This window comes from Giraffa tippelskirchi, chromosome 6, assembly GCF_054371585.1.
Source record: "Giraffa tippelskirchi isolate mGirTip1 chromosome 6, T2T-mGirTip1v1.2.pri, whole genome shotgun sequence".
NCBI lineage: Eukaryota > Metazoa > Chordata > Mammalia > Artiodactyla > Giraffidae > Giraffa > Giraffa tippelskirchi.
Genome location: NC_137280.1, coordinates 127,419,832 through 127,447,784, shown reverse-complemented (window position 1 = coordinate 127,447,784; position 27,953 = coordinate 127,419,832). Strand labels below are relative to the sequence as shown.

At 37.0% G+C, this 27,953-nt stretch overlaps 1 protein-coding gene and 1 long non-coding RNA gene across 26 annotated transcripts in view; one reads left to right on the top strand and one right to left on the bottom strand.

Moving 5' to 3' along the window:
* The window catches only part of NR3C1 (nuclear receptor subfamily 3 group C member 1), a 320,089-nt gene that overhangs the window by 231,520 nt on the left and 60,616 nt on the right, over positions 1 to 27,953 (top strand). The gene's annotated exons all lie outside the window — the stretch shown is intronic.
* The window catches only part of LOC145511449 (uncharacterized), a 118,810-nt gene continuing 92,975 nt past the window's right edge, over positions 2,119 to 27,953 (bottom strand). The window contains exon 3 of the long non-coding RNA XR_014057865.1: positions 2,119 to 2,926. This is a non-coding gene — a long non-coding RNA (uncharacterized LOC145511449). The remainder of the gene's footprint in view (positions 2,927 to 27,953) is intronic.

Below are 27,953 nucleotides of genomic sequence, written 5' to 3'. Positions count from 1 at the left end.
AGTAGTATGTGTATGTCAATCCCAATCTTCCAGTGTATCTCCTGCTTGCCCCTTGGTACCATGTTTGTTTCCTACATCTGTAACCCTGTTGCTATTTGGTAGGTAAGTTCATTTGTACCCCTTTTTTTTTTTTTATTTCACATACAGATAATACCATATGATATTTGTCTGTCTCTGTGTCTGACTTCAGTCAGTATGATAATCTCTAGACCCATCCATGTTGCTGCAAATGGCATTACTTCATTTTTATGGCTGAGCAATATTCCATTTATATATGTACCACATCTTCTTTATCCATTCCTGTTGATGAACATTTACGTTGCTCCCATGTCTTGGCTATTGTAAACAGTGCTGCAGTGAACACTGGGGTTCATGTATGTTTTCAAATTATGATTTTCTCTGGATATGTGCCCTGGAGTGAGATTGCTGGATCATATGGTAGGTTTGCTTCTTTCTTTCTAACAGCTAAATGGATATACTATATGTACTAGACCTCCATTGAAGAGGATTTTAGATTAACTTCTTTGTTGCTATTGCAGTGTTGCAGTGTACATCTCTGTGTTTGTGTGCATGTATGCATACATTTTCACTCTCATTCTTTCAAGTGTTTCTGTAGGTTTGAGTCTTAACAAAGGAAAAGTTCTGAAATTGCCTTAAGTAACATCAGAAACATTAAATAGCTTTCTTGTATTTTTCTTTAAAAATTATATCGTCTATATGAGTAGCTTTCACTAATATGTTCTGCATGAAATTCCTGAAATCTTCAGTTTAAAAACAGGTGAGATGTCTAGACTTTCTTAGCTCCAAGAGTAAGGGCCTGAGAAGGATTTGAGAAAAGTTCAAATATAGGGGCTGACCTGATGTCAGCTTGGAGCCTGGCCAGGTGCTTTGTTGAATCCAGCATCCGCCCGCATGCCAGCATCCCATTACTGAGATGTGTAGTTTTCATCACTCCATGATAACCATCCCATTATAAGATGGGGCCTTTGGAAACAGGTAGGATGTAAAGGCCCAAGGAGCTTGAGAAAAGCAGCATAATCTCGATGCTAAATAAGAACGTGACTTGAGAATTCAAGTCCCTTCTCTCTTTCTTTTTGATTCACTGTAAGTTTTTAATCCTACTGCTCTGTAAAACATTCCCCAGGCAGGTATGAGGCTGAGGCAAGTTATTAATGATTTAGAATATGGGAAAGTTAAGCAATATAAATCTTGAATAGTGAACAAACATCAGAAAAAGACAATAAAGACAGCGGCATATTTTATATATTAATAGAGTGGCTTAAACATAAAAGTTGTAGAAGCTGAAAGATAGGAAAGGAAAAAAATTTATGTGATATCTCAAAAACACATTTTTCTGTTTTACCTTTTTAAGTGAATTATTTCAAACATACCAGAAAAAGTATATAAGTTATATGTATGATTTACAGAAAAATAAAGCAAGTACTTCTTTATACTCACCCCAACCTCAGAGATCATTACTATTCTCTCTCACTGCATGCCCCTTCCCAGTTATTTCACCCTCCTGCCCAACCTCTGGTAACTATAATACTGAATTTTGTGTTTTTGCCTTCTTTTGCTTTGTTTTATGATTTTATATCCCCAAATGATATATTATTTAGTTTTAGATATTTTTTAACTTAATGTAATAGACTCACATTGCATGTAGTCTTTACAACATTTCTTAAATTCAACATGGTAAAGATCATCCATGTAATCTGAACTATATTAATACGGATATGTGTTACATGTTTGAATGAATATAGTACATTTATCTGTTCTACTGTTAATGGACATTTGGTTTTGTCTCCAGTTTTCTGCTTTTTGAACAATATTGCTGTGAAAATGTCTCTTGGTATATATAGTGTAAGAGTGTTCTCCTAGGGAATTCTATCTAGAAGTAGAATAACTTGCTCAGAAGATATACACACTTAAAACCTCTGGAGAATGCAGATTGCTTCTGAACAGTGTTATAAATCATCTTTTTTGCCCCACACGCTCACCAACATGTGTTAGTGATGGTTTTTTGTGCCAGTTTGGTGTATACAAAATATTTACATTTTAATTTTTCATTTTACCATGTAAGTAGTTTTTAAAAAAAAAATACAAATCAAGGAAGGATTTTTGTTTGTTTTCTTTTAATGCAGAAGTTGAGATTACAAAAGTGCCTAAAAGGAAATCTTTTTGGTATTCTGGAGCTCCTCTGCCTCACTGAATAAAACTAGTGTGTTAAATTATGCATGTATAGTTTAAAAGTCAGAGCAATAATTGTGCTTATTGAACAGAATGACAGTAAGCTATTCTGAGTGACTGTACCAAGGTCTCTTGCAGTGGGGCTGTTTCGGCCTCCCCAACTTTTATTTGCTAAAAGTTCCCACAAGCTCTAAAGACTTGTATTAGATGAGAATAGTGTGACCTGCTTTGTGAAAATACAGGAGACTACTTCAGGAAATTTTGAAATTTACTATAAAGTGTTAAATGAAGGCTGAGAAGGAGGTAGGAAAAAGGTTGGAGAGGATCAGGTAGGCAGTTTGGGGGTAGGCAAAGCAATTATTTGAGAAAGGAAAAAAAATATGATTGGTATTTTACCCTAGCAACAGTGGCAGAGAAAATGGTGAGTTGTAGTAACAAAGAACTCTTATAGTATACAGAATATTCCCATTTTTATCTCATTTAGTGATAATGCTAGAGGAAGTAGCCTTTACCACTGTTTTACTGATAAAGAGACAAAAGATAAGAGAGGTGAAGCAAATTGACACCCATCTGTCAAGTGACAGAGATGTGGTGTGTCCTCAGGGCTCTTCTTCACAAGCTCACTGTTGTTTTGCTTCATACTTTTGTGACACCTGAGCGTCACAGCTGCAGTTTCTGCTCTGGGTGCTGTCTGTCAGCAAGCACTGCTCCTCTGCCTTCTGAGCACGCTGATGTCCTGTAAAGGACCAAAAAGAAAAAGCCAAATTCCTGCTCAGGAACTTAGAATTGTGGAATGATGAAAAAGAGTGATATGAAACAAGAAGAGATCAAAGAAGTTTCTGATTAAGTGCTAGATTGTGCAGTAAAATTCTTCTTTAGTTATAAATCAAAATCAAGGGCACTTTCTAGAGTGGAATAAAAAAGTGAGAATTTAAAGTTAAAGTTATTTTCAAAATTCAAATTGACTTTTAAGAAAAATACTTTTCATTCTGTTAATTAAGGTAATACTTAAGTGTCTGGTAACTTCAGGTAGCCACCCAATGTAACAGGGGTGTACACATAATGAAAAAAAAATTTTTTTTAAAGACCACTATCCAAATCTAAAATAATGGTTTTCCCCTTTTTTGGCCTTTGGTCAGTTGACATATTTAGTTATGAGTAAGACTCATAGAAAATATTTTCTTGTATTTATATACTTTTGTTAATAGCCCTCCATTCTTTGCATTTGACTTTTCGTTTAGCTGTGGTCTAAAAATTCATGGACACTTAAAGAACAAATTTTAACAGGTTTTCTAAAGATAAATCGATACATCTTTAGTGTCAGACTTGCATTCATGATCTCAGATACTAAGCTTCCAACTAATTATAGTTGATACAACTATCAACTTATAGTTGATAATGTGCCTTTATATATATATACCTAATTTCATTTTTAAAAATTTTTTATTTTATTTATTTTTCCTAATTTCATTTTTTTAAACTTGAGGTTTATTTTCTTCAGTTGCTATTTTAGGAAATTCTTGGAGTCAGTAAAAACTTCTAAGTGATAACTTTGGGGCTTCTGCATCTGTCATAAAGCTGCTCGGGCAGGCAGGTTTTTGAGTAGGGGCACAACCAGTAATAGTCTGAAGTCAGTACAACCATTGCTAAAGCCTGGGAAGACCAGTGTGTTGTAATGTACAGATCTGTAGCCAGAGTCCTTAATGGACTGGCTTCGTGTCTCAAGACTCCCTTTCATAAATATGCAGCTCATTATCATTTTGCCCCAGAAGAATCTCAAAATTAACTTACTCCCTCATTTTAAGTCAAATCAGCTAAACAATAATGGCATATTTATAATTAGTGACTTTTTATAAGGATGAGAGTAATGCATATTATACCTCAGAGTTACCATTTTGTAGGTCGTTTAAAAACAAAAAGTCATTAGGTTTCCTCTGCCTGAGGACTGTGCAGGTGTACCATTTTGCCATTGGCTCCTGGCTGCCAGCCCAAGATGACATGAAGTCAGCTTAAGAGAGTGAACTTAACCAGTTGAGAGCATCTGTAATGTGTTTTTGAGCTATTATTTTTGAGTAAATATCAGCACCATCTTGTTTGAGGGTTGGGGGAAGAGGGTTTGGGGGGACTCCTGTTACAAAGATCCCATTGAGCTGCTCTAGTATTGTAATAGTATCTTAAACCAAAGAGACATATTCCATCTCCTTTTCCATAAATTTTTAACTTTGCTCATTTAAAAAAAAAAAAAAACCTCTCCATTGAAATACATTCTTTATTAGGCAAGTGATTATTATAACACCTTTTACAAATTATATTATTGTTTGATCATCATAATCTGGTGAAGTACTTAGAGCAAATATAAAATTATCCCTATTTTGTGAATAAGAAAATAGGTTCAGAGAGATTACGTGACTTGGATGTTAATTCAGCAGTGCCAGGATTTGAAACTAGGTCATTACTTCTGAATCTGTGCCTTTTCGTACTATAGTTCAGTGCTTTCTGCTTCACAGAATTATAAGCATGATAATTTACTTCTCATATTTTTCATTCAGAAGTGCATTGATTTGGTAAACTAAGCTGTTTCTGCCCGTGTTCCTGGTTTTCAAACACTCATCAATAAAGAGCTCCCTTTGAAAGTTTTCATGAACATCTTCATCTATCTCATCTTTCAAAGAAGGAAAAATGACTAGTGATTGGTCAGATTCCAGTTCCAGGGAAAACATTAGAAAAGACACATGGGTACTAGTGTGCTCACGGCTTTCTTACAGGTTAACACACATAACTGTGTAGCACCTCTACAGCAAGATGCACACCTGACCTATCACCAAGCCAGTTGTGAAGTCCTGGATCCCAGCCTCAAAACCAATAATCTCATCGTCTTTAATGAGTGGAGGGTAAATGTACAATAGGAAGATTTCTACAAATGAAACATCCTTAAAACAAGTTCTAAAAATACTGTGATGGCTTTCAGATTTCCCAAAATTCTTATATACAATATGGTTGAACTCTTCTCAGAAAAAGAAATTTGAATTGCAAAATCTTAAAGATGTCTTAAAATAGGTGACCTTTAAGGTACACTCTAAACTTGAAACTGATACTTGAATACTCCTTCACCATCTAATTTGATATTGTCAAAATGAATGAGGAATTACAGCTCTACTAAGTTCAGAGTTCAGTTCAGTCGCTGAGTCATGTCCGACTCTTCGCGACCCCATGGACTGCAGCACAACAGGCCTCCCTGTCCATCACCAACTCCCGGAGCTTACTCAAACTCATGTCCATTGAGTCAGTGATGCCATCCAATCATCTCATCCTCTGTTGTCCCCTTCTCCTCCCGCCTTCAGTCTTTCCCAGCATCAGGGTCTTTTCAAATGAGTCAGTTCTTCGCATCAGGTGGCCAAAGTATTGGAGTTTCAGCTGCAGCATCAGTCCTTCCAATGAATATTCAGGACTGATTTCCTTTCGGATGGACTGGTTGGATCTCCTTGCAGTCCAAGGAACTCTCAAGAGTCTTCTCCAACACTACAGTTTGAAAGCATCAATTCTTTGGCGCTCAGGTTTCTTTATAGTCCAACTCTCACATCCATACACGACTACTGGAAAAACTATAGCCTTGACTAGACGGACCTTTGTTGGCAAAGTAATGTCTCTGCTTTTTAACATGCTGTCTAGGTTGGTCATAACTTTTCTTGCAAGGAGCAAGCATCTTTTAATTTCATTGGAAATTATTTAATTGGAGAAGGGAATAGCAAACCACTTCAGTACTCCTGCCTTGAGAACACCAAAAACAGTATGAAAAGTTCAGAGTAGTTGTCTCAAATAGTATTTAATATAGTTTTACTTGGGGGCTTCCCTTCCCTTGTGGCTCAGCTGGTAAAGAATCCACCTACAGTGTGGGAGACCTGGGTTCAATCCCTGGGTTGGGAAGATCCCCTAGAGAAGGGAAAGGCTACCCACTCCAGAATTCTGGCCTGGAGAATTCCATGGACTATATAGTTAATGGCATTGCAAAGAGACGCGACTGAGCGACTTTCACTTTTCACTTTCCCTGGTGGCTCAGTGGTAAAGAATCACCTACCAATGCGGGAGATGTGGGTTTGATTCCTGGGTTGGGAAGATTCTTTGGAGAAGGAAATGGCAACCCACTCTGGTATTCTTGCCTGGGAAGTCCCATGGACAGAGGAGTCTGGCGGACTACAGTCGGTAGGTTCGCAAGTGTCCAACATGACTTAGTGACTAAACAGCAACACAATTTTACATGATTGATTATTTCTTCCTATTTAATAGATTAAGCTTCACCTTTAGGACAGGATTTTTCCACCTCAGCACTACTGACGTTTGGACTGGGTAATTCTTTGTTGTTGAGGCTATCTGCTCATTGTAGGATGTTTAACATTAACCTTACTTTTTTGTCTCTGTGGATTTGCCTGTTTAGGAAATTTAATATAAATGGTGTGCAGTAAGTGGCCTTTTGTATCTGCCTGCTTGCAGTTAGAATGTTTTCAAGGTTCATTTGTGTTGTGTTCATTTAACTGTATTGCATTCCTTTTTATGACTATATAATATTCCATTATATGACTAAAACACGTTTTTATTTCTCTTTCATAGATACCTAGTTAGGAGTGTTAATAGATACCTATGTTTAACCTTTTGAGGAACTGCCAAACTTTTCCACAGCGACTATACCATTTTCCATTTCCACAAACAACGTATTACAATACTAACTTCTCTGTATTCTTGCCGTACTTGTTACTGTCTGTCTTTTTCATAATGGCTGTCTGAGTGGGTGTGTCTATCTCATTGTGGCTTTGCTGTGCATTTCCCAGATGACTAATGAAGTTGAGCATTTTTTCAAGTGCTTCTTGGCCATTTGTATACCTTTTGAGAAATGTCTGTTGAAATCCTTTGCCTGTTTAATTGGGTTGTGTTTTTATTGTTGTTTGTAAAAGTTGTTTATATATTCTAAATATTAGACACTTACCAGATACATGATATGCAGACATTTTCTCCTGTTCTGAGGGTTCTTTTCATTTTCCTCATAGTGTTATTTGAATCACAGACATTTTCAATTTTAATGAAGTCTAATTTACCTGTTTTTTTCTTTGCTTGTGTTTTTCACCTGTGTTTCCTTCTAAGAATTTTTACAGTTTCAGCTCTTAAATTTAAGTCTTTGGTCCATTTTAAGTTAATTTTTATATGAGGCAGGGACCGAACTTTATTCTTTTACATGTTGATACCCAGTTGTCCCACCTCTATTTGTTGAAAAGACTAATTTCTCCACTGAATAATTTCAGTACCCTGGTTGAAATCAACTGATCATAAATGTATGGAAATGTATGGTTTTGTTTCTGGACAATCAGTTCCATTCCATCAGTCTACATGCCTAATTGTATGTCAGTACTACACTGCTTGATTGCTATTTTTTCATACTAAGTTTTGAAATTGGGAAATATGAGCCCTCCAACTTTTTTTTCCAAAATTATTTGGCTAATCTGTGTTTCTTGCAAGTCTACATGAATTTTAGGATCAGCTTGTCCATTTCTGAAAAATGGAAGTTGGAATTTTGATAACAAAATTGCATTGAACTTGTAGATCACTTTGGGGTATGTTGCCATCTTAACAACATTAAAGTCTTCCAGTTTGTGAACACAGGATATCTTTTCCATTTCTGTAGATCCTTAATTTCTTTACAGTGGTTTGTAGGTTTCAGTATGCAACATTTTTTGCTTCTTTGGTTAAATGTATTCTTAAGTATTTTATACTTTTTGAAGCTATTGTAAATGTTTTTTTAGTTTCATTTTCAGATTATTCATAGCTGCAGCATAATAAAGCAACTGATATTTTGTGTTATTTTGTATCCTGCAATTGCTGAATTTATTGGCTCTAGTTTTAAGATTTGCTGTAAGTAAGATCCTATCATTTGCAAAGAGAATTATTTTTCTTTCTTTCCAATCTGGATTATTTTTACCTCTGTTTCTGCCTCATTGCCCTAGCTAGAACCTCCAGTGTAATGCTAAGTAGCAGTGGTGAAAGTGGGCATGCTTGTATTGGTCCTGAATTCAGGGGGAAAACTTTCAGTTTTAAGAATGTTGTTAGCTGTGGGTTTTTCATAGATATACTATATCAGATTGAAAATATATTCCATCTTTTCCTAGTTTGTTAAATGTTTTTTTATTATGAAAGGGTGTTGGATTTTGTCAAATGCTTTTTTTGCATCTATTGAGATGATTATGTGGTTTTTCTTTCAGTCTCTTGTATAGTTTATTACACTAATTGATTTCACACATTGAACCAGCCTTGTGTTCTTGGGATTACTCTTAACTTGATTATGGTTTATAACAGTTTTTGTATGCATCTAGATTCAGTTTGCCAGTATGTTGGTGAGAATTTTGCACTTGTCTTTAAAAGGGATAGTGTTCTGTAGTCTCATTGTAATATATTTTTCTGGCTTTGATACCATGATACTGCCCTCAGACCAAGTTAGGAAGTGTTCCCTCCTCGCCTGTTTTTAATTCTTCTTTAAACATTTGGTTGTATTCACCAGCTGAACCCTCTGGGTTTTGTTGGGATTTTTTTGATTACTGAATTAATCTCTTTGTTACAGGTCTACTCACATTTTCTGTTACTTTCTGAGACAGTTTTGGTAGTTTGTTTCTAGAAGCGTGTATATTTCATCTGGGTTATCTAGTTGGTTGGTATACAGTTGTTCATTTATTCTTTTATAATCCTTTTATTTTCTCTAAGGTCAGCAGTAACTATTCACACTTTAATTTCTGATTTTGGTCATTTAAGTCATCTCCCCCCCCCCACGATTGGTCAGTGTAGCTAAAGTTTTTATTGATTTTTCATTGCAGCAACTTGGGGTTTTGTTGATGTTTTCTAATATTTTTCTATTCTCTATTTCCTTTTTTCCACTCTAGTCTTTATTATTCCTTTATTTATGCTTTCTTCTTCTGGTTCCTTAATGTGAGAGATAAAGCTATTAATTTCAGTACTTTCTTCTTTATAAGATAAACACAGCTATAAATTTCCCTTTTAGCACTGCTTTTGCTGCATCCCCTGAAATTTATTTTTGTTTTCATTTATCTTAAGGTATTTTCTCATTTCCCATGTGATTTTTTTTTTATGTGACTTTTTTTCTTTCTTCCACTGATTATTTGGAATGTTTGTTTGATTTATATGTGTATGTGTCTCTGTGTGTAAATTTTCCAAGCTTACTTCTGTTAATTTCTGATTTTATTCTCTTGTGGTCAGAGAATATAGTTTGTATGATTTTAGCCTTCTAAATTTTGTTTTATGGCCTAATGTATCATCTATCCTAGAGAATGTTCCATGCGTACTTGACAAGAATTAATACTCTTACTTTGTAATTTGGAGTGTTTGACAGTTGTCTTTTAGATTTAATTGGTTTTTTTTTTTAGGGTGGTATTCAAGTCTTCCTTCCTTGCTAATTTTCTGTCTAGTTCTGTTATAGACAGAAAGTGAGAGGATTAAAATTTTCAACTACTTTTGCTTCATATATTTTGGGACTCTGTTGTTAGGTATGTATATGTATTTGTTGTTCACTTTTATCATTATACAGTCATCTTTGTCTCGGGGGACAACTTTTGTGTTGTCTTATTTTGTCTGATACGAGTAGCCGCTCTAGCTCTCTTGTATGTGCTGTTTACATGGAATAGCTTTTTCCATCCTTTTATTTTCAGTTTATCTGTGTGTCTAAGGTGAGTCTCTATAGACAGCATATAGTTGGATCATTTTTTAAATCCATTTTGCCAACCTCTGCCTTTTGAGTATTTAATCTATTGATATTTAATGGAATTACTGATAAGGAGGACTCCTGTTCTTCAGTTCCTCCATTATGACCTTCTTTTGTATTAAATAGTTTTCTAGTGTGATAATTTTAACTCCCTTGTCGTTTCTTCTACTATATTTTTGGGGTTATTTTCTTACTGGTTGCCCTGGAGATTACATATTGTCTCTGTATGTCTCTACATCAGATTGTCTGTTATTGTTATAGATTTCCTCTTTATATATTGTGTGCCTGTCCACCTAGATTTATAATTATTGTTGATGCTATTGTCTTTCAATAAGAAAGGGAAAAGGATTTACAAACAAAAGATACATTTACACTGTTTTGTGCATTTACATGGCATTCCCTCCTAGCTCTTTTGGTAAAGAATCTGCAATGTAGGAGACCCAGGTTTGATTCCTGGGTCGGGAAGATTGCCCCCTGGAGAAGGAAATGGCAACCCACTCAAGTATTCTTGCCTGGGAAACCCCATGGACAGAAGTTATGTAGTACCTTTCCTGGTGTACTTTATTTCTTCATGTGAATTTGATTTACTTCTACTGTTTTTTCATTTCAGCCTGAAGAACTCTCATTAGCAGTTGTCGGAGGGCAGGTTTGCTAAATGATGAACCACTTCAGTTTTTGTCATTTGAAAATGTAGTTTCTGCTTCATTTCTGAAGAACTGTGTTGCCAGATATAGAATCCTTGATTAATTCTGAATTCTTAGAGCACTTTGCATATGTTGTCCTACTGCTTTCTGGCCTGACCCTGCATAGTTTCTGTTGAGAAATCACTTTGGTAGTCGGTCTCGTTAAGAATCACTTGAACGTAATGAGTTGCTTCTCTCTTGCTGTTTTCTGTATTCAACTTTTGATAGTTTATGGTGTGTCTGTGTATGATATTTTTAAGTCTATTCTTATGTAGTCTGTTGGGTTTCTTGGATATTTTTTTTTCCATTTCATGTCTACTGATTCTTCTGCCTGCTCACATCTGCTGTTGAACCCCAATAATGAATTTTTCATTTCAGTTATTATACTTTTCTGCTCCCAAATTTTGGTTCAGTTTTATAATATCTCTTTATTAATCTACTCAGTTTAGTGGCAGAAGGAAATGGCAACCCCCTCCAGTATTCTTGCCTGGAGAATCCCGTGGACAGAGGAGCCTGGTAGGCTGCTGTCTGTGGGGTCGTACAGAGTTGGACACGCCTGAAGCGACTTAGCAGCAGCAGCAGTTTAGTGACACATTCTTGTTTTTACTTTCCTTTAGTTCTTTAGACACAGTTTACCTTATGTCATGGAACACAGTTAAAATAGCCTTGTCTAGAAAGATCAACATCTGGGCTTCCTCAGGCAGCTTCCTGTCTGACTCTTTGAACTAATTCTATAAAGGCTGCATTCTTTGTCCATTGTGGACCCTGAAGTCTCTGTTCCCTTAGCTAGGTGTCAGCTAATGGTTGAACAGTGATTTTATTAAATATCTGCAAACAAAACCATCTTCCAGTCTTTGCCCAGGGGCTCAGTGTGTTTGTTAGGATGAGCCTTTAACTCTCACTCCTAGAGCTTACAGCTCTGCCTCAGCCTTTACCTCCAGCTTCCGTAGAGCTTCAGGGTCAATAAGAGGTGAAATTCTAAGGGCCTTCCTGAGGCCATGCTTGTGGTCTTCTAGATTTCCAGAATTATGTCAGACCTTTTCAAAGCTCTAGACTTCCCTTCTAAGCTTTCTGGTTAGTTCACTGTTTGCCCCCAATTGTTATCCATCACGTCAAACAACAGCAACCTAAGACATCAGCATGAACATTGCCAACAAATTATTCCCTTGCCCCCAACGTCTAGAGTATAGTAGCACTTGAGCACTAAGCTAGGTCCGAGTTAGGTAAAATAAAGACAGTCTTTTTGAGGTAGTCTTCCAGGGAGCCACCAGAATGGTCAGAACAAACAGAATTCTTTGCAAATGAAATTTATTTTGCTATCTCTGGTGCTAGGAATGAGGGCTGTTAGTTTCATGACTACTAGTAAACTGGAGAGTAGGGGCGGGACTGGGTAAGTTAGAAACCCTGCGAAGTTTGCTGTTCCTACCAGGAATCAGTGTGTGGGTGGGGGTGGGTGGGGAAGGGTGTTGGAATAAGCAGCATCTGGGTTGCTGCAAGCCTTTGAGGGTTCCAAAAAGAGTGGATTCTGACAGTTTATGCCTTTTTACTTTGCTCTTATGTGGGGGGGGGGGATCTGGAGTTCCTTACTCCACCATTTTTCTAATTTCATTCTTTTTTAAAAAAATTTTTTATTGAAATATAGTTGATTTACAGTGTTGTTAGTCTCTGCTAACAAAGTGAAGAGGAACTAAAGAGCCTCTTGATGAAAGTGAAAGAGGAGAGTGAAAAAGTTGGCTTAAAGCTCAACATTCAGTAAACTAAGATCATGGCATCTGGTCCCATCACTCCATGACAAATAGATGGGGAAACAGTGGAAACAGTGAGAGACTTTTGGGGGGGGGGCTCCAAAATCACTGCAGATGGTGATTGCAGCCATGAAATTAAAAGACGCTTACTCCTTGAAAGTTATGACCAACCTAGACAGCATATTAAAAAGCAGAGACATTACTTTGCCGACAAAGGTCCATCTAGTCAAGGCTATGGTTTTTCCAGTAGTCATGTATGGATGTGAGAGCTGGACTGTAAAGAAAGCTGAGCGCCGAAGAATTGATGCTTTTGAACTGTAGTGTTGGAGAAGACTCTTGAGAGTTCCTTGGACTGCAAGGAGATCCAACCAGTCCATCCTAAAGGAGATCAGTCCTGGGTATTCATTGGGAGGTCTGATGTTGAAGCTGGAACTCCAATACTTTGGCCACCTGATGCAAAGAGCTGACTCATTGGAAAAGACCCTGATGCTGGGAAAGATTGAGGGCAGGAGGAGAAGGGGACGACAGAGGATGAGATGGCTGGATGGCATCACCAACTCGATGGCCATGAGTTTGGGTAAACTCTGGGAGTTGGTGATGGACAGGGAGGCCTGGCGTGCTGCGGCTCATGAGGTCGCAAAGAGTCAGACATGACTGAGCAACTGAACTGAACTGAGTCTCTGCTGTACAGCAAAGTGAATCAGTTATACATGTTTTCACTCCTTTTTAGGTTATTTTCCCATGTAGGTAATTACAGAGTGCTAATTCCACTTTTATATTAAAAGCACTTTTTGTGAAACCCAAATGTGTGTTTGATTTTTTTTTTCTTAAGTCTCTCCCAGTTCTGAATAATGGAAAATACTATTATGGGAAAATGAATTCACATTCACTAAAAGCTAGCATTGGAGCTCTTGCAAACTGTTTTTCTATTGGTCTTAACTTTACAATCTGTTATCTTGCATATTACTGTATAAGTGGTCCTGAACCATCGCAAGTTCAACTTTGGGACAAAGGAGCTTTGAGCTTTTTTGTAAAGAAGTTGCAGTTGTTTGAAAAGTACATATTTATGCCTTCTTCACCGAACTGTCTTACAGCAACTGACAGACATTTCAAGCCGGTGGTACTTCCCGCCATCCAGCAGTTATAGTAGTAGTGCTATCTTTATCTGTATGGTGGTATCTGAGCAGTTGACTGTTTTAGTAATATTTTTCAAACTACTCTGAAGAACTGTCAGGAACTATAGTGATAACTGCAGAAACTGAGGTTTAGCATAGAGAAACCTACCCAGCTTTTATTACATACCTCATTTTCAGTGACGCTTTTCTTTGAAGAATTCTAGGGTTTTAAATTTTTTTTCAAATGCCATTTGGCATACTATATTTTAATGTGAATTTAGTGAAGTTAACTGAAAATAGAAAAATTACAGTGCTGATATAGGGATAAAAATGTTGGGTTTCTATATTTAATAAAATCAGGATAGTTTTAGAAATTGTAGTATGCTCCAGATAGTCGATCCCTGGCTTTATCTGCTTGCTCCTTACACTTAATCAGATGTACATTTTGTTCAGTAATACAGGGAGAAAAATCAGAGAACATGTGTAAAGTATGGGAATATATCACTGAATACAGTATCTTTAGAATGAAATACAAATAAGAATTTTGTGTAGTATACTTTATTTAGCTTTCTTGCAATAGAACATTACCCACTTCATCCCCATAACCCCCTGTAAAATATAAGTCTTTTCACTTGTCGCAAATGCTTTTAAAAGGCATGTGTACAGAAACAAGGAATGCTTATCACTGAATCATTGGATAGAAATGACTGTGACCGATAGAAAACTTTTTGACAACTAACTTACCTTTCATTTCCTTTTCTAATTCTTCTAAAATTTAGTATTTTTGATTATTCCATAACCCAGACAAAGGTTTTAATTCAATGACATCAGTTCCTGTATTGCTGCTGCCTATTTTGTCTTCTGTCATTCAACAGTGCTTTTCAGCAGTGCTGCCTGTTTATTTCAGTGAAACTAACTTAATTTAACAATCAAAAAATAAAGCAATCAACTTAGTTTAGAAAAACAGCTCTAAACTCTTTTCAAACTAAGTATTCAGTACCCTCCAGGTGCTGAAAGGAAAATGCTCCATCCAGAATTGTTCTGCAGTGTGATTACTTTTCTTCATCCCCACTTTTCTTCTGTGGGAAGGTTACCTTATTTTAAATTTTGAACAGTACATCATAATTTCCGTGTACTTTGTTTTTATTTTTCATTGGAGAGACTCAAGACAAAACTTTTTAGGTCCTGTGCAGCAATAGCCATCAGTTGATAGTAGAGACAATTTACAGTATAGCTAGGATGTGTGCTTACATATGTTTAACTTGGAAGCCACTCTGCTTGCCATTTAGCAGCTGCTTTTCCCTTAACGAGGTAACAGAAACCATAGAAACCTCAGTGGGTGGAGCAATGTCATTAATGTTTCATTAAATGTTAAAGGTAAGACAAAACCTGGTACCAATTTTGGCAGTTATGGACTAAATATATTTCTTTATTCTTATATTGACATTGTTCCTTTTATGTGGCAGTAGTACATTTTAGGTTAGTCTTAATCAGCAAAGAAAAAGTCTGAGAGTATCCTGAATATTTTGTTTCTAAATAATTGAAGTGATCTAGTAAGCTACTCCTATAGAAATGTAATTGGTAAGTTTGAAAACTTCATCTTTAAAATTACCACCTTGAATTTTACCTGTCTTTTAAAGCTGAGTCAAGTCCTCTGAAGCTGAAACAAGGCTGGCATCTTTTATCAATTTCTTTAAAAAGTAGCTTGATAGTACACAAAGATATGGAGGAAAAACCCTAAACATCTTTCAAAACTGCATCATATATAATCCACTAGAAGTAGTTTTACTAAGTTTGCAAATAGTAAACTCATGCATTTAGTATATTTAAACATTTTGATCCAATGTTGTTATAAAAATACCTTGATAATTATTCTTTGATCATGTGTGTAAAAATGATGGCTTTTCCTTTGCAACCTAGTCGTTTTTCACAGTGTCACACTTTACAAATTTTACTTAACCGAATAAGCTGAAACCACACATACCACTTCAATTATGCATTCATATATGCTTTTTCTGTAAAATATATAGGACTCAAGTCTTCATTTTTGAAATTCAGACGTCGTTTTAATAGAAATAAAAGCTTGATCTTTAAAAATCCAAACTGAGGAAACAACTGTGTACTTGGTACATTTCTTGGTACGTTTCTCTATTAGTCTTGACTATAAATCAGGTGGCCCATTAAATTAATAAAGGCAATCACTTCAGAATTCATGAGTGGCAGAAATCACTGAGTACTTTGGGAAGTAAGAGAGAGCTTTTGTTGAGGGTCATTGAGGAAGATTCTAAGGCAAAAGGGGCAGAATACATAAAAATCTAGCTCATTGTAGGCACTCAGAACATATTACATTAAGTAAATGAATGAAGGAATGAAGCTGGCTTATTGAGGGCTGCTGAGAAAACATACTGACTGGAAGACAGTCCCTGCAAAAAGTTGGTGAGAACACCAATCAGAATGGCTGCTATCAAAAACGTCTGTAAACACTAAATGCTGAAGAGGGTGTGGATAAAAGGGAACCCTCTTACACTGTTGGTGGGAATGCAAACTAATACAGCCACTGTATGGAGAACAGTGTGGAGATTCCTCAAAAAACTGGAAATAGAACTCCCATATTGCCCAGCAATCCCACTACTGGGCATACACACCGAGGAAACCAGAATTGAAAGAGACATGTGTACCCCAATGTTCATTACAGCACTGTTAACAATAGCCAGGACATGGAAGCAACCTAGATGTCTATCAGCAGACGAATGGATAAGGAAGCTGTGGTACATATACACAATGGAATATTATTCAGCTATTAAAAAGAATGCATTTGAATCAGTTCTAATGAGGTGGATGAAACTGGAGTCTGTTATACAGAGTGAAGTAAGTCAGAAAAAAAACACCAATACAGTATATTAACGCATATATATGGAATTTAGAAAGATGGTAACAATGACCCTGTATGTGAGACAGCAAAAGAGACACAGATGTAAAGAACAGATTTCTGGACTCTGTGGGAGAAGGTGAGGGTGGGATGATTTGAGAGAATAGCACTGAAACATGTATATTACCATATATGAAATAGATCGCCAGTCCAGGTTCGATGCCTGAGACAGGGCGCTCAGGACTGGTGCACTGGGATGACCTGAGGGATGGGATGAGGAGGGAGGTGGGAGGGGGGGTCAGGATGAGGGGCACGTACACCTGCGGCTGATGCATGTCAATGTATGGCAAAGACCACTACAATATTGGAAAGTGAATAGCTCCAATTAAAATAGAAAAAGAAGTTGGTGAGAATTGTTACAGTACAGATTTTGGTGGGCCTTGTTATTGCTTGGGCTTTATTTTTATAACAAAAAGGCAGTTTGATAGAGATGTGGAAATGTGGCTTGGGGCTGATAATGGAAACAATGTGAGGTTTTAGGGCAGTGGTTTCCAAACTCTGTTTAAATACAAAGTTTGATGGTAAGCCTGGCATTCTAGTTTCAGTTTTACTGGTTTTAGCAAAACAGCTTCACTGATTTGATTGCTTCCTATATAGATTAATATTAGGATTCCAAATGTATAAAATATGCTTTGTCAGCATAATATCACTTTTACTTGTTTTATATATTGGGTGTTCTGCATAAAGTTTAAGTTTTTAAAACAGGATTTTGCTGCTAAGAGCTTGAAAATTCCTTTTTTAGGAAAATGAAGTAGATCAGGTTAAAACTACAAACAAAGAGAATAGTTTTGAGGTTCTTGTGTTCAGGTTTCTTTGGTAATATTACACAGTAGAATTCTTTTCATAAATATTTAATGATATCAGATATTAGATGGCTGTAATGGCTGAAGCGTCCAAAGGATGCTACAATATTCATGACTCATGATTGAAATGACATTAAGGCTATCTCTCTTCAAAATTATATCAAAATTATATCATTTATTTGTTTGGAATACTTGTTAATGCACGTGTCCCAGAGCCTTTCTTCCTTTCTTGTCCTCTTGTGACCTGTCCACTGCAGAACTTCTGGTGGGGAGTTCCCTATACACTGTGTGTGTGTGTGTGTGTGTGTGTCTGTGTCTGTGTCTGTGTGTGTGTGTGTGTCTCAGTCATGACTGACTCTTCGTGACTCCATGGACTGTAGCCCGCTGGGCTCCTCTGTCCATGGGATTCTGCAGGCAAGGATACTGGAGTGGGTAGCCATTCCCTTCTCCAGAGGATCTTCCCAATCCAGGGATCAAACCAGGGTCTCTGCATTGCAGGCAGATTCTTTTCCATCTGAGCCACAATGAATGATACATAATAATGTCTTTTGGAAAATGGATGAATAAAGAAGTAAAAAGAACAAAACTTAACAATTCTACAAATGTTTTGTTTATTGGAGTGGGGTGTGGGAAGAGCTGCTGGTAAAAGAGGATGTGAAGAGGAGAGCTATCTGCCTTCATTTCCTTGTAGCCCAACCCCATTCAGCCAGATCCTAACATACTTCACTGAAAACAAATTTCCTATTCAGTAACACATAATAACCTAAAGATCAAGGCATCTTAACTGAGCTGTTTTTAGATGAAAGAACTGTTCATTTGGCTTGAAAAGATACTTGTTCCAGAAAGTATCTGCTTAAGTTTTTTCTTATTTACCTCAGGTTTTTTGGTTAGCTACCAACCAAAATTTCAGAACTCATTTTAGTTCTCATGTCTAACAACAATATAAGGAAAGGTGAGGCTTGAGGGAAGATGAGAAGATACTTAGGAATAGATGTACAACCTTAATAGGAGACAATTAAACTACAATTATGAAAGTATGTACTTTTCAGTGAGTATGACATATAATATCACAGAATTTTCTTTCATAGTGTTAAAAATGCTAACTTGAAGGTACTAGTCTGAAAAACATATATAAAAACAGTGGGGGAGGTGAAGAAAAGGAGGGAAAAAAGCCCATGGACCCTATTTGTAGTGCCCAAATCACCCTTTTTCAGTTCAACTCTAAAGTGAGGATTACAGAATTCATTTTAAATTTTTTAATTGTGGAACTATTTTTCACTCCATAGGTAAATTGTACATCTTTTGATCTTCTTCAGTTTCAGCTTTCTCATGGTTTGATGCTCAATTCTGTACAGAACAGAGTTGCTAACAAAATAGTAATTTAGAAAAAATTTTCCCCATTGGTTAAAATTGAAAGGGAAAATGAGGTTAGAAATTTATCTGAGAAATGTAATTACAGGAAAATTATATTTAATTATCAACCTATTTGAATTTTTTCAATACTATGCATAATCTTCTTTTCAAGATATTTGTCATCGACAAACCAACTTGCTGTCCTATAGCAAATGTACCAGGAAATACAGTACCCATATAAAATAAAACTTTCAACCTGTTTAATGACTAGTTGATGATCGTTAGTCCTTTGGGTTTAGAGGTAACTGAGGAAGTGCCACTCTTGCCTCAGTGTTATTTCAAAATCTTGTTTATAAACCATATAATTTCCAAGGCCATGAGTCTGGCACCTTTCCAGGTATTAACTATTGTAACCAAGATAGAATTTGGTTTTATTTACCAACTGATTAAAGTCTAATTTAAACCTCTTGTAAGATATTAGAAATAACATGTACTCTGAGCCATACCTAGTCCCAGGACTCGGTGTATATTCTTTCTTATGTGAGCTCCTAAATGAGAAATTTAACAAGTATGGTCATTAGCACTCAGTGCTCCCTCAAAGTTTTTTTCAGAAAGTAGTACAGGATAATTTATTAAGTTATTTGACAGAATTTACACATTTTTTTAAAGAAATGGAAATTATGAGAAATACAAAAAAGTTAGACATGGCAGAAGAATTATTACTGTAGAACCAAAGGCTGCAGGAACTAACACTCCAAATTTATTGGGCATAATGGACTTGGAACAGGGAGAAACAAAAAACAACCCATACTAGCTCTGAGGACCTCAATAATCCTACATTTAATAAAATTATTCACTCTGCCCTTGGGCTTGGGAATTAGGTAAAATTACCAAGATAAATAGAGAATGGTTGTCATGAAATTATTTGCTTAGGGTACTCTAATAGTAAAAGATATGTTTCTAGAACCTATGGAAAAGTTGGCCCAAGAAGCATATAAGGAAGAAGCCAGAGAAGCAAACTCCTACAAAATTGTGCTGTTTTATAGTAGCTAGCTCTGGATGTTTCTGAAGTCTTATCAGCTTCTTTCTCTTTCCACAGAGGCTGTTGAAAGTATGTGTCATTTCTATAGTTGGTCATCTTTTTGCTCCAGATACATGATTTTAAAAGTACCTTTGCTTCGTAGGGCCCTTTGAGCTAGGTTTATTCAAAATGCTTGGTGACTTGATTCTCGGATTATGTGATGAGACATTGCCTTTTTATGTCTTATCACTCGTTTTAACATTCATTGAACACACTGAGTGAAAGATATGTTCTGAACTTTCAGTGGCCATTGATACCAGTGATGGTAGATAACCTTGGGGAGGCATTTAGACAAAAGCGATAATAGACAAGTTTGGTCTAAAAGAAAAGGTTTATTCCTACTGGTTTTCTCTAAACTAGCCAGTGTGGGTGGGGAGAGACTCTCCAAGTGCCAAGTAGCAAACATGATTCCTTGGGGCAGACCAGAAGTCACTGTTCGAACCACTGTGTTATTCTAACCCACTTCTCACTTGATAATAAGAGTTCACTTTTTCTATTTTTTACTCCTCCTTTGGACATTCTGTTTCTCTTACGATTCTCGGTTTTCATGTTAAGCACTGCGTATTTAAAGGTTTCAGTCTAGTTAAGTTCAAATCCATTTTAAGATTGTAGTCTATAAAAGTTATATTTAAAAGGTGGTTTAGTCTCTAAGTCGTGTCTGACTCTTGCGACCCCATGGACTGTAGCTAGCCAGGTTCCTCTGCCCGTGGGTTCTCCAGGCAAGAATACTGGAGTGGGTTGCCATTTCCTTCTCCAATATTTAAAAGGTATTTAAACTTATTAGAGGACACCACTCATTGCACTGATGAACTGTTAAGATTGTGTGTGTTTGTATTTGTGTGTGTATTAGTCACTCAGTCGTGTCCAACTCTTTGCGACCCCATGGACTGTAGCCCACCAGGTTCCTCTGTCCATGGAATTCTCCAGGCAGTAATACTGGGGTGGGAAGCCATTCCCTTCTCCAAGGATCTTGCAGACCCAGGGACTGAACCCAGATCTCCTGCATCGCAGGCAGATTCTTCACTGTCTGAGCCGCCAGGGAAGCCCAAAAGTGTTAGTTGCTCAGTCAATTATTTGACTTTAAAATGCTGAGGTTATGGAAACTGGATTAGAATATTTCAATCAGTATTAAAAGTAATACCTCTAAGAATTTAATAAAGCTTGTAAACTTCTCTTTCTCTGTTGCTCTGTCTGGAAAGGACAGTCTGACTCTGTAGGCATTCATTCTTTGTGGTGTGATTGGTGGACAAGGAGTAAACAACTTACTGTAAATGGGCACCATGCCAGCTGGCTTCATGCAGCATCAAGCTTGTGATTTGCAGTCAGGGTTAGGAAAATGCCTTTTAACGTATTCATTTCCGCTTCTTTTAAACAGGGGAAAAAGGAACAACTGTACTGATTCATTAAGTACCTCATAAGATCTTTTAAGGCTTAGAAGATCGTTTAGGAATTCCTCGGAAGTTATTAGTACTATTTCACAGGATCTGAATACGTCCCACATAAATAACAATGATACGTTTTAAAAGGCAGTTTTAATCATTAAAAGGAATTTTTCAAATTGGTTTGTCCTCACCTTGTGTATTTGGGGTTATATTTGGGAATTTCTCTGACCTAGTTTCAAAAAATTCAATTTACTGGCCAACACTATTTTGGGGAAAAAAATATGATATAAAAAACTGAGGTTTTTTTTTCCATTTTATTTTATTTTTTACTTAGATAAGATAAACCCAAAGATACCTTTCCTTTAAAGGTATATTATGCCCAAAGCAATTGTTTGGAGCTGGTGAATCATTCAGCCACCTGAGCCAACTGAATGTTGTCCCTACATGAAAAGTGGAGGCTCCTGAATTCTGTACAATTTTTTACTAATAAATTAGTCAAGGCCTAATGGTCTTCTTGAATATTCTATTATATTGTATCCACAATGCAAAAGATGGTTGTAGTTAATTTTTGGTTTGTTTTTTTTTTCCCTTAATTAAGATTAGAGGTGTTTTGTGGAATCAAATTACTAATTTGGAGGTTTTTAACAGATTTTTGTTTACTTGTAAATTGGATGAAAGCAGTTTTGTCTAAATTGAAATTTATTTTAAAAATTAAAGCATTAAGATCTAAAAAAATAATGTTTTGGACAATAGAAATTAACTGTATTATAAAAGTTTTCTTTGGGTGAAAAGACATTTATTGAGTTGGCATATGTTTCCCTTTCTAAGAAATTTCATAGAAATCCCTGTGTGTCCTTTCAGTGCCTTTAAAAGTAACATAACTGCAAGCTAGAAACAGAAAGACATTTGATTTTAGATAGCCTGCCTTTCCCTCATTGTTAAAATAGGAAAAAAAATTTTTTTTTTTTTAGTGTACAGTGTACTTTACTGAATGTTTCAGTTCTCCCTGAATCGGTATTTTTAAGTTTTCTTGGGCCATAACCCGCTTTGAGAATCTAATGAAAGTAACTGAGCTTCTCCCAAAGAAAAATGAAACACACATACATAAAATATTTTATCATTTTATCAATGAGGAACTTCTTTGAACAAACTCAAGCTCATTCATGAAACTCAAGTCAATTAGTAAGCCTTATGGGTCTGTCAACATTGCAGACAATACAATCTAGAAAGCTAGGTTTGAACATCTCTATTGTTAACAATGTTTAAGGAACTCCAATAATGTGAAACCTTTTTCCTCTTGAAAACTAAAAATGCAAGTCAAAACTAGGATTGGCATTTGTCATTTCATCCAATAATGCTTTACTTATTTTGAACTTGAGCATTAGGCTAAAAATTAAGATAGTTGATGCTGTAAATAATACTAAGAAATTGACCATTAGCTCTAAAAGTATTCATGGCAGTTTACCAAAAAAAATTAAGTCAAGACATTTATCTTAATATGAATTAAGCTAAACAATTAGCAATAACAGAGGCACCAAACAGACTGTGTGCCCCAAGTATGTAAAATATAAATTATATGTTCTGTCACTTCTAACTGGTGCAAAGACTGTGATGAGTAAAAAATAGCTAATCATCAAATCAGAATCCCCTGGGAAATTCTCAGGCTACGTACCAGAGTTAATAAATTAGAATTCGATACCTTGGGGGCTCAGGATTGGTTCTTTATGTATTGCAAAAGCCCTCCAAATGCTTCAGGTATTTCTTCTGAGAACTACTGGCAACATAATAGCTGTGGCCATTATAGGAGTATAATATCGTCTTAGATATTATTAATAATAGTATTTCCTGGATGAAAGATAAAACCAGCATGTAAAAAAGACATGTTATAGAATATGTTGAGATGTTCAGCAATATGAATGGAAATGTTTTTTTCTCTGATTCAGAACATGCTAAATTACAGTTACAGTAAGTAGGGGAACATACTGAATGGCATACTTTATACTTCCTCTATAAAACCAAGAAGATATGTCCAATATAATCATTTCCTGCCATTAAGTGAAATTTTAAGTTCACAATAATAAATTCTTACTGTACCAATCTCAGAAAAAAATTTTTCATAAATATTATTTGGGAATATAAGATAAAGTGCACATAATCTTCTGATTGATCTAAGGATCATTTCATTTATATATTTTTATATATGTGAACATATACATGCATTTATATTTATCATTTATTTCATTCACCATGTAATCTAGTACCAATGCAAGCAGCATAAATTATAAAAGGGCAACACTTTACTAAGCATTTTATCACTGCACTGCATTAAGTGTGTTTACCCATGTATGTGATTGTGCAGAATCTTAGAAAGCTACAAAGAAAAACAAAATTAAGAGAATGGCAATGTTGTGGGGATTCTGCTATGCCTGGAGTTACATAACAAAACCCAGTTGGTCTTTTAGGTCATCTTTAATATTTCCCTTAGATGTGTCACAGGCCTCGCTGATCTGTTTGGATTAAAATGAAAATTTGACCCATATAATTAGTTCCTAATAAGCCTGTGGTATAACTGGCAAGTATGACACTTGCTGGTCTAGGGCAGTGTGTACAAACTACTATCTTCCAGTCAGAAACCACTGGACAGCTTCTCCAGTGACTGGAAAGGGGAAAACCTTTGACAAGAAAGCCATTATTTCTTTCTCTTGTCATTTTACTTAGCTGAGAAGGTAGTAGAAGGAATGAACTGATAATAGGGTGGAAATGTTTTCTAAAAAATAGTTTATAAAATACATTATTAATTGTTAAAAGAACACCATTCCCCCTTCTTTAATCTTTATGTTTCATGCCGTAGCACAACAGGGAATATTTGACTCGGGAGCCTCTGTTGTGTCAGGTACAGTTTGTTCACTGGGTGGGGTAAATAGAGCCCTGGACCCATCTACCCCCAATCCATTTTTTTTTTTTTCCATAAAAGAAAAATTATTCTCACCAACATGCTTATAGTTAAAATTTTGACTTTTTAAAGTGTTTTATAATTTTTAAGGTAATTTTTTAAAAGTCAGGTGTGTGGAGTGTGGGCAAAATGACTGGACACAGATTGGTACAAAATACTGGCAGTCTCTGAACATCATGCTGAGTAAGCAGTTTGGATTTTATCCTGAAGGTGGTGGAGAATCATTGTGTTTTGACCCAGGATTGATTTGCTCTAAGCTGTACCTTTAAAAGAAATTAGCAGTTGTATGTAAGATAAACTATACATTGCTTTGTTCTGAGGAAGGGAGAGTTGTAGAAGACACTGAATGGAAACGCAGTTATACAACCCATTGATAAAGGTCAGGGAAGTGGTAGTTAACAGCACAAACGGGAGTGGCGGTAGTGGAGAAGGAAGCACGTGGATAGACATGAGAGTCACTTGGGTGTAGGATTGACCTTGGTTTCTGTCTACATTACGGACATCTTTCCAGAGTTACCAATTAGCTTCTTTTGTTAAATCTAGTGGACACATTCCAGCGACCTACAGTGTACCAGCCCTATGCCAGATACCAGGGTCCCACTTGTAAAGGCTTCTGTCCATGAGTTTTCATAACATAATACTCTTTCTAGTTTTCCCTCCTTCTACCTCTCTGGCCTCCTCTTTTCCAAGTTCCTCTTCCTTGTCGTTTCTCAGAGCTCCGTCCTAGGCCTCCTTCTCACTTTCTCCCTCTCTCTCAGTAATCTTATCCTCTTCTGTTGCTTCAGCTACCACCTGCCATATTCAGTGGACACCTGTATTTTCTGTATCTCCAGCTCAGACACGTTCTCTCGACCCCCTGACCCTTATTTTCAGCTACCTGCTGAGTATCTTTTTTTCAGTGAGTTTTAGTCCTCTCAGACTGAACATGTCCAAAATGACTCAACAACTTATTCCAGGCCACACTTCCTTTTGCTTCCTTCTTTGATCCTACTTTATCCTGTAGCTGCAGCATTCATACATGCAGATAATGATCAGATCATTCCCCTGTTTATAATTCCTTAGGGTCCCCGCTGCTTCAGGACACTCTCACAGTTTATGATGGCTTCAAGGACTCTTATGATCTAGCAATAACCTTTTTATTGTGTAACTTTCCAAACTGATATTATTTCCCTCTTTCCTGCCTCTGGGCCTTTGAATTATGCTATTTCATATACTTCACCCCACCTCTAACCACACATCCTTTCCACCTGGCTAGCCACCTCTTTCTCCTCGGTAGCCAAAACCCAGCTAAAATTCACATCCTCAAGCAAGCCAATTCCTGATCCCCTGCGATGGGTTAGATGTCCCTCCTCAGTACCAGGCATCTTCTCTATCCTAGTGTTTATCTCATTGGATTACAATTACCTGTATACTTGTTGCTATCTGCCACTACTCTAAAAGTTCTCTGAGAGGAAAGGACTGTATCTGTCTTCTTCACTGTGATATATACCTAGTGCCTGGTACATGATGGGTGCTCAATAAATATTTAATAAAATTAATATTAAATCAGTTCAGTTCAGTTGCTCAGTCATGTCCAACTCTTTGCGACCCCATGAATTGCAGCACGCCAGGCCTCCCTGTCCATCACCAACTCCAAGAGTTTACCCAAACCCATGTCCATCGAGTCAGTGATGCCATCCAACCATCTCATCCTCTGTCGTCCCCTTCTCCTCCTGCCCCCAATCCTACCCAGCATCAGGGTCTTTTCCAATGAGTCAACCCTTCGCATGAGGTGGCCAAAGTATTGGAGTTTCAGCTTCAACATCAGACCTTCCAATGAACACCCAGGAATGATCTCTTTTAGGATGGATTGATTGGATCTCCTTGCAGTCCAAGGGACTCTCAAGAGTCTTCTCCAACACCACAGTTCAAAAGCATCAATTCTTTGGCGCTCAGCTTCCTTCATCCAACTCTCACATCCATACATGACCACTGGAAAAACCATAGCCTTGACTAGACATACTTTTGTTGGCAAAGTAATGTCTCTGCTTTTAAATATGCTATCTAGGTTGGCCATAACCTTCCTTCCAAGGAGTAAGCGTCTTTTAATCTCATGGCTGCAGTCACCATCAGCAGTGATTCTGGAGCCCAAAAAAATAAAGTCTGACACTTTTCCCACTGTTTCCCCATCTATTTCCCATAAAGTGATGGGACCAGATGCCATGATCTTAGTTTTCTGAACGTTGAGCTTTAAGCCAACTTTTTCACTCTCCTCTTACACCTTCATCAAGAGGCTCTTTAGTTCTTCTTCCCTTTCTGCCATAAGGGTGGTGTCATCCGCATATCTGAGGTTATTGATATTTCTCCCGGCAATCTTGATTCCAGCTTGTGTTTCTTCCAGCCCAGCGTTTCTCATGATGTACTCTGCATATAAGTTAAATAAGCAGGGTGACAATATACAGCCTTGACGTCCTCCTTTTCCTATTTGGAACCAGTCTGTCGTTCCGTGTCCAGTTCTAACTGTTGCTTCCTGACCTGCATACAGGTTTCTCAAGAGACAGGTCCGATGGTCTGGTATTCCCATCTCTTTCAGAATTTTCCACAGTTTATTGTGATCCACACAGTCAAAGGCTTTGGCATAGTCAATAAAGCAGAAATAGATGTTTTTCTGGAACTCTCTTGCTTTTTCGATGATCCAGCGGATATTGGCAATTTGATCTCTGGTTCCTCTGCCTTTTCTAAAACCAGCTTGAACATCTGGAAGTTCACGGTTCACGTATTGCTGAAACCTGGCTTGGAGAATTTTGAGCATTACTTTATTAGCATGTGAGATGAGTGCAATCTTGCGGTAGTTTGAGCATTCTTTGGCATTGCCTTTCTTTGGGATTGGAACGAAAACTGACCTTTTCCAGTCCTGTGGCCACTGCTGAGTTTTCCATATTTGCTGGCATATTGAGTGCAGCACTTTCACAGCATCATCTTTGAGGATTTGAAATAGTTCAACTGGAATTCCATCACCTCCACTAGCTTTGATTGTAGTGATGCTTCCTAAGGCCCACTTGACTTCACATTCCAGGATGTCTGGCTCTAGGTGAGTGATCACACCATCGTGATTATCTGGGTCATGAAGATCTTTTTTGTACACTTCTTCTGTGTATTCTTGCCACCTCTTCTTAATATCTTCTGCTTCTGTTAGATCCATACCATTTCTGTCCTTCATCGAGCCTATCTTTGCATGAAATGTTCCTTTGGTATCTCTAATTTTCTTGAAGAGATCTCTAGTCTTTCCCAATCTGTTGTTTTCCTCTATTTCTTTGCACTGATCGCTGAGGAAGGCTTTCTTATCTCTCCTTGCTATTCTTTAGAACTCTGCATTCAGATGGGAATATCTTTCCTTTTCTCCTTTGCTTTTCGTTTCTCTTCTCTTCCAAGCTATCTGTGAGGCCTCCTCAGACAGCCATTTTGCTTTTTTGCATTTCTTTTCCATGGGGATTTTCTTGATCCCTGTCTCCTGTACAGTGTCACGAACCTCTGTCCATAGTTCATCAGGCACTCTGTCTATCAGGTCTAGTCCCTTAAATCTATTTGTCACTTCCACTGTATACTCATAAGGGATTTGATCTAGGTCATACCTGAATGGACTAGTGGTTTTCCCTACTTTCTTCAGTTTAAGCCTGAATTTGGCAATAAGCAGTTCATGATCTGAGACACAGTCTGCTCCCGGTCTTGTTTTTGCTGACTGTATAGAGCTTCTCCATCTTTGGCTGCAAAGAATATAATCAATCTGATTTCGATGTTGACCATCTGGTGATGTCCACGTGTAGAGTCTTCTCTTGTGTTGTTGGAAGAGGGTGTTTGCTATTACCAGTGCGTTCTTGTGGCAAAACTCTATTAGCCTTTGCCCTGCTTCATTCTGTACTCCAAGGCCAAACTTGCCTGTTACGCCAGGTGTTTCTTGACTTCCTACTTTTGCATTCCAGTCCCCTA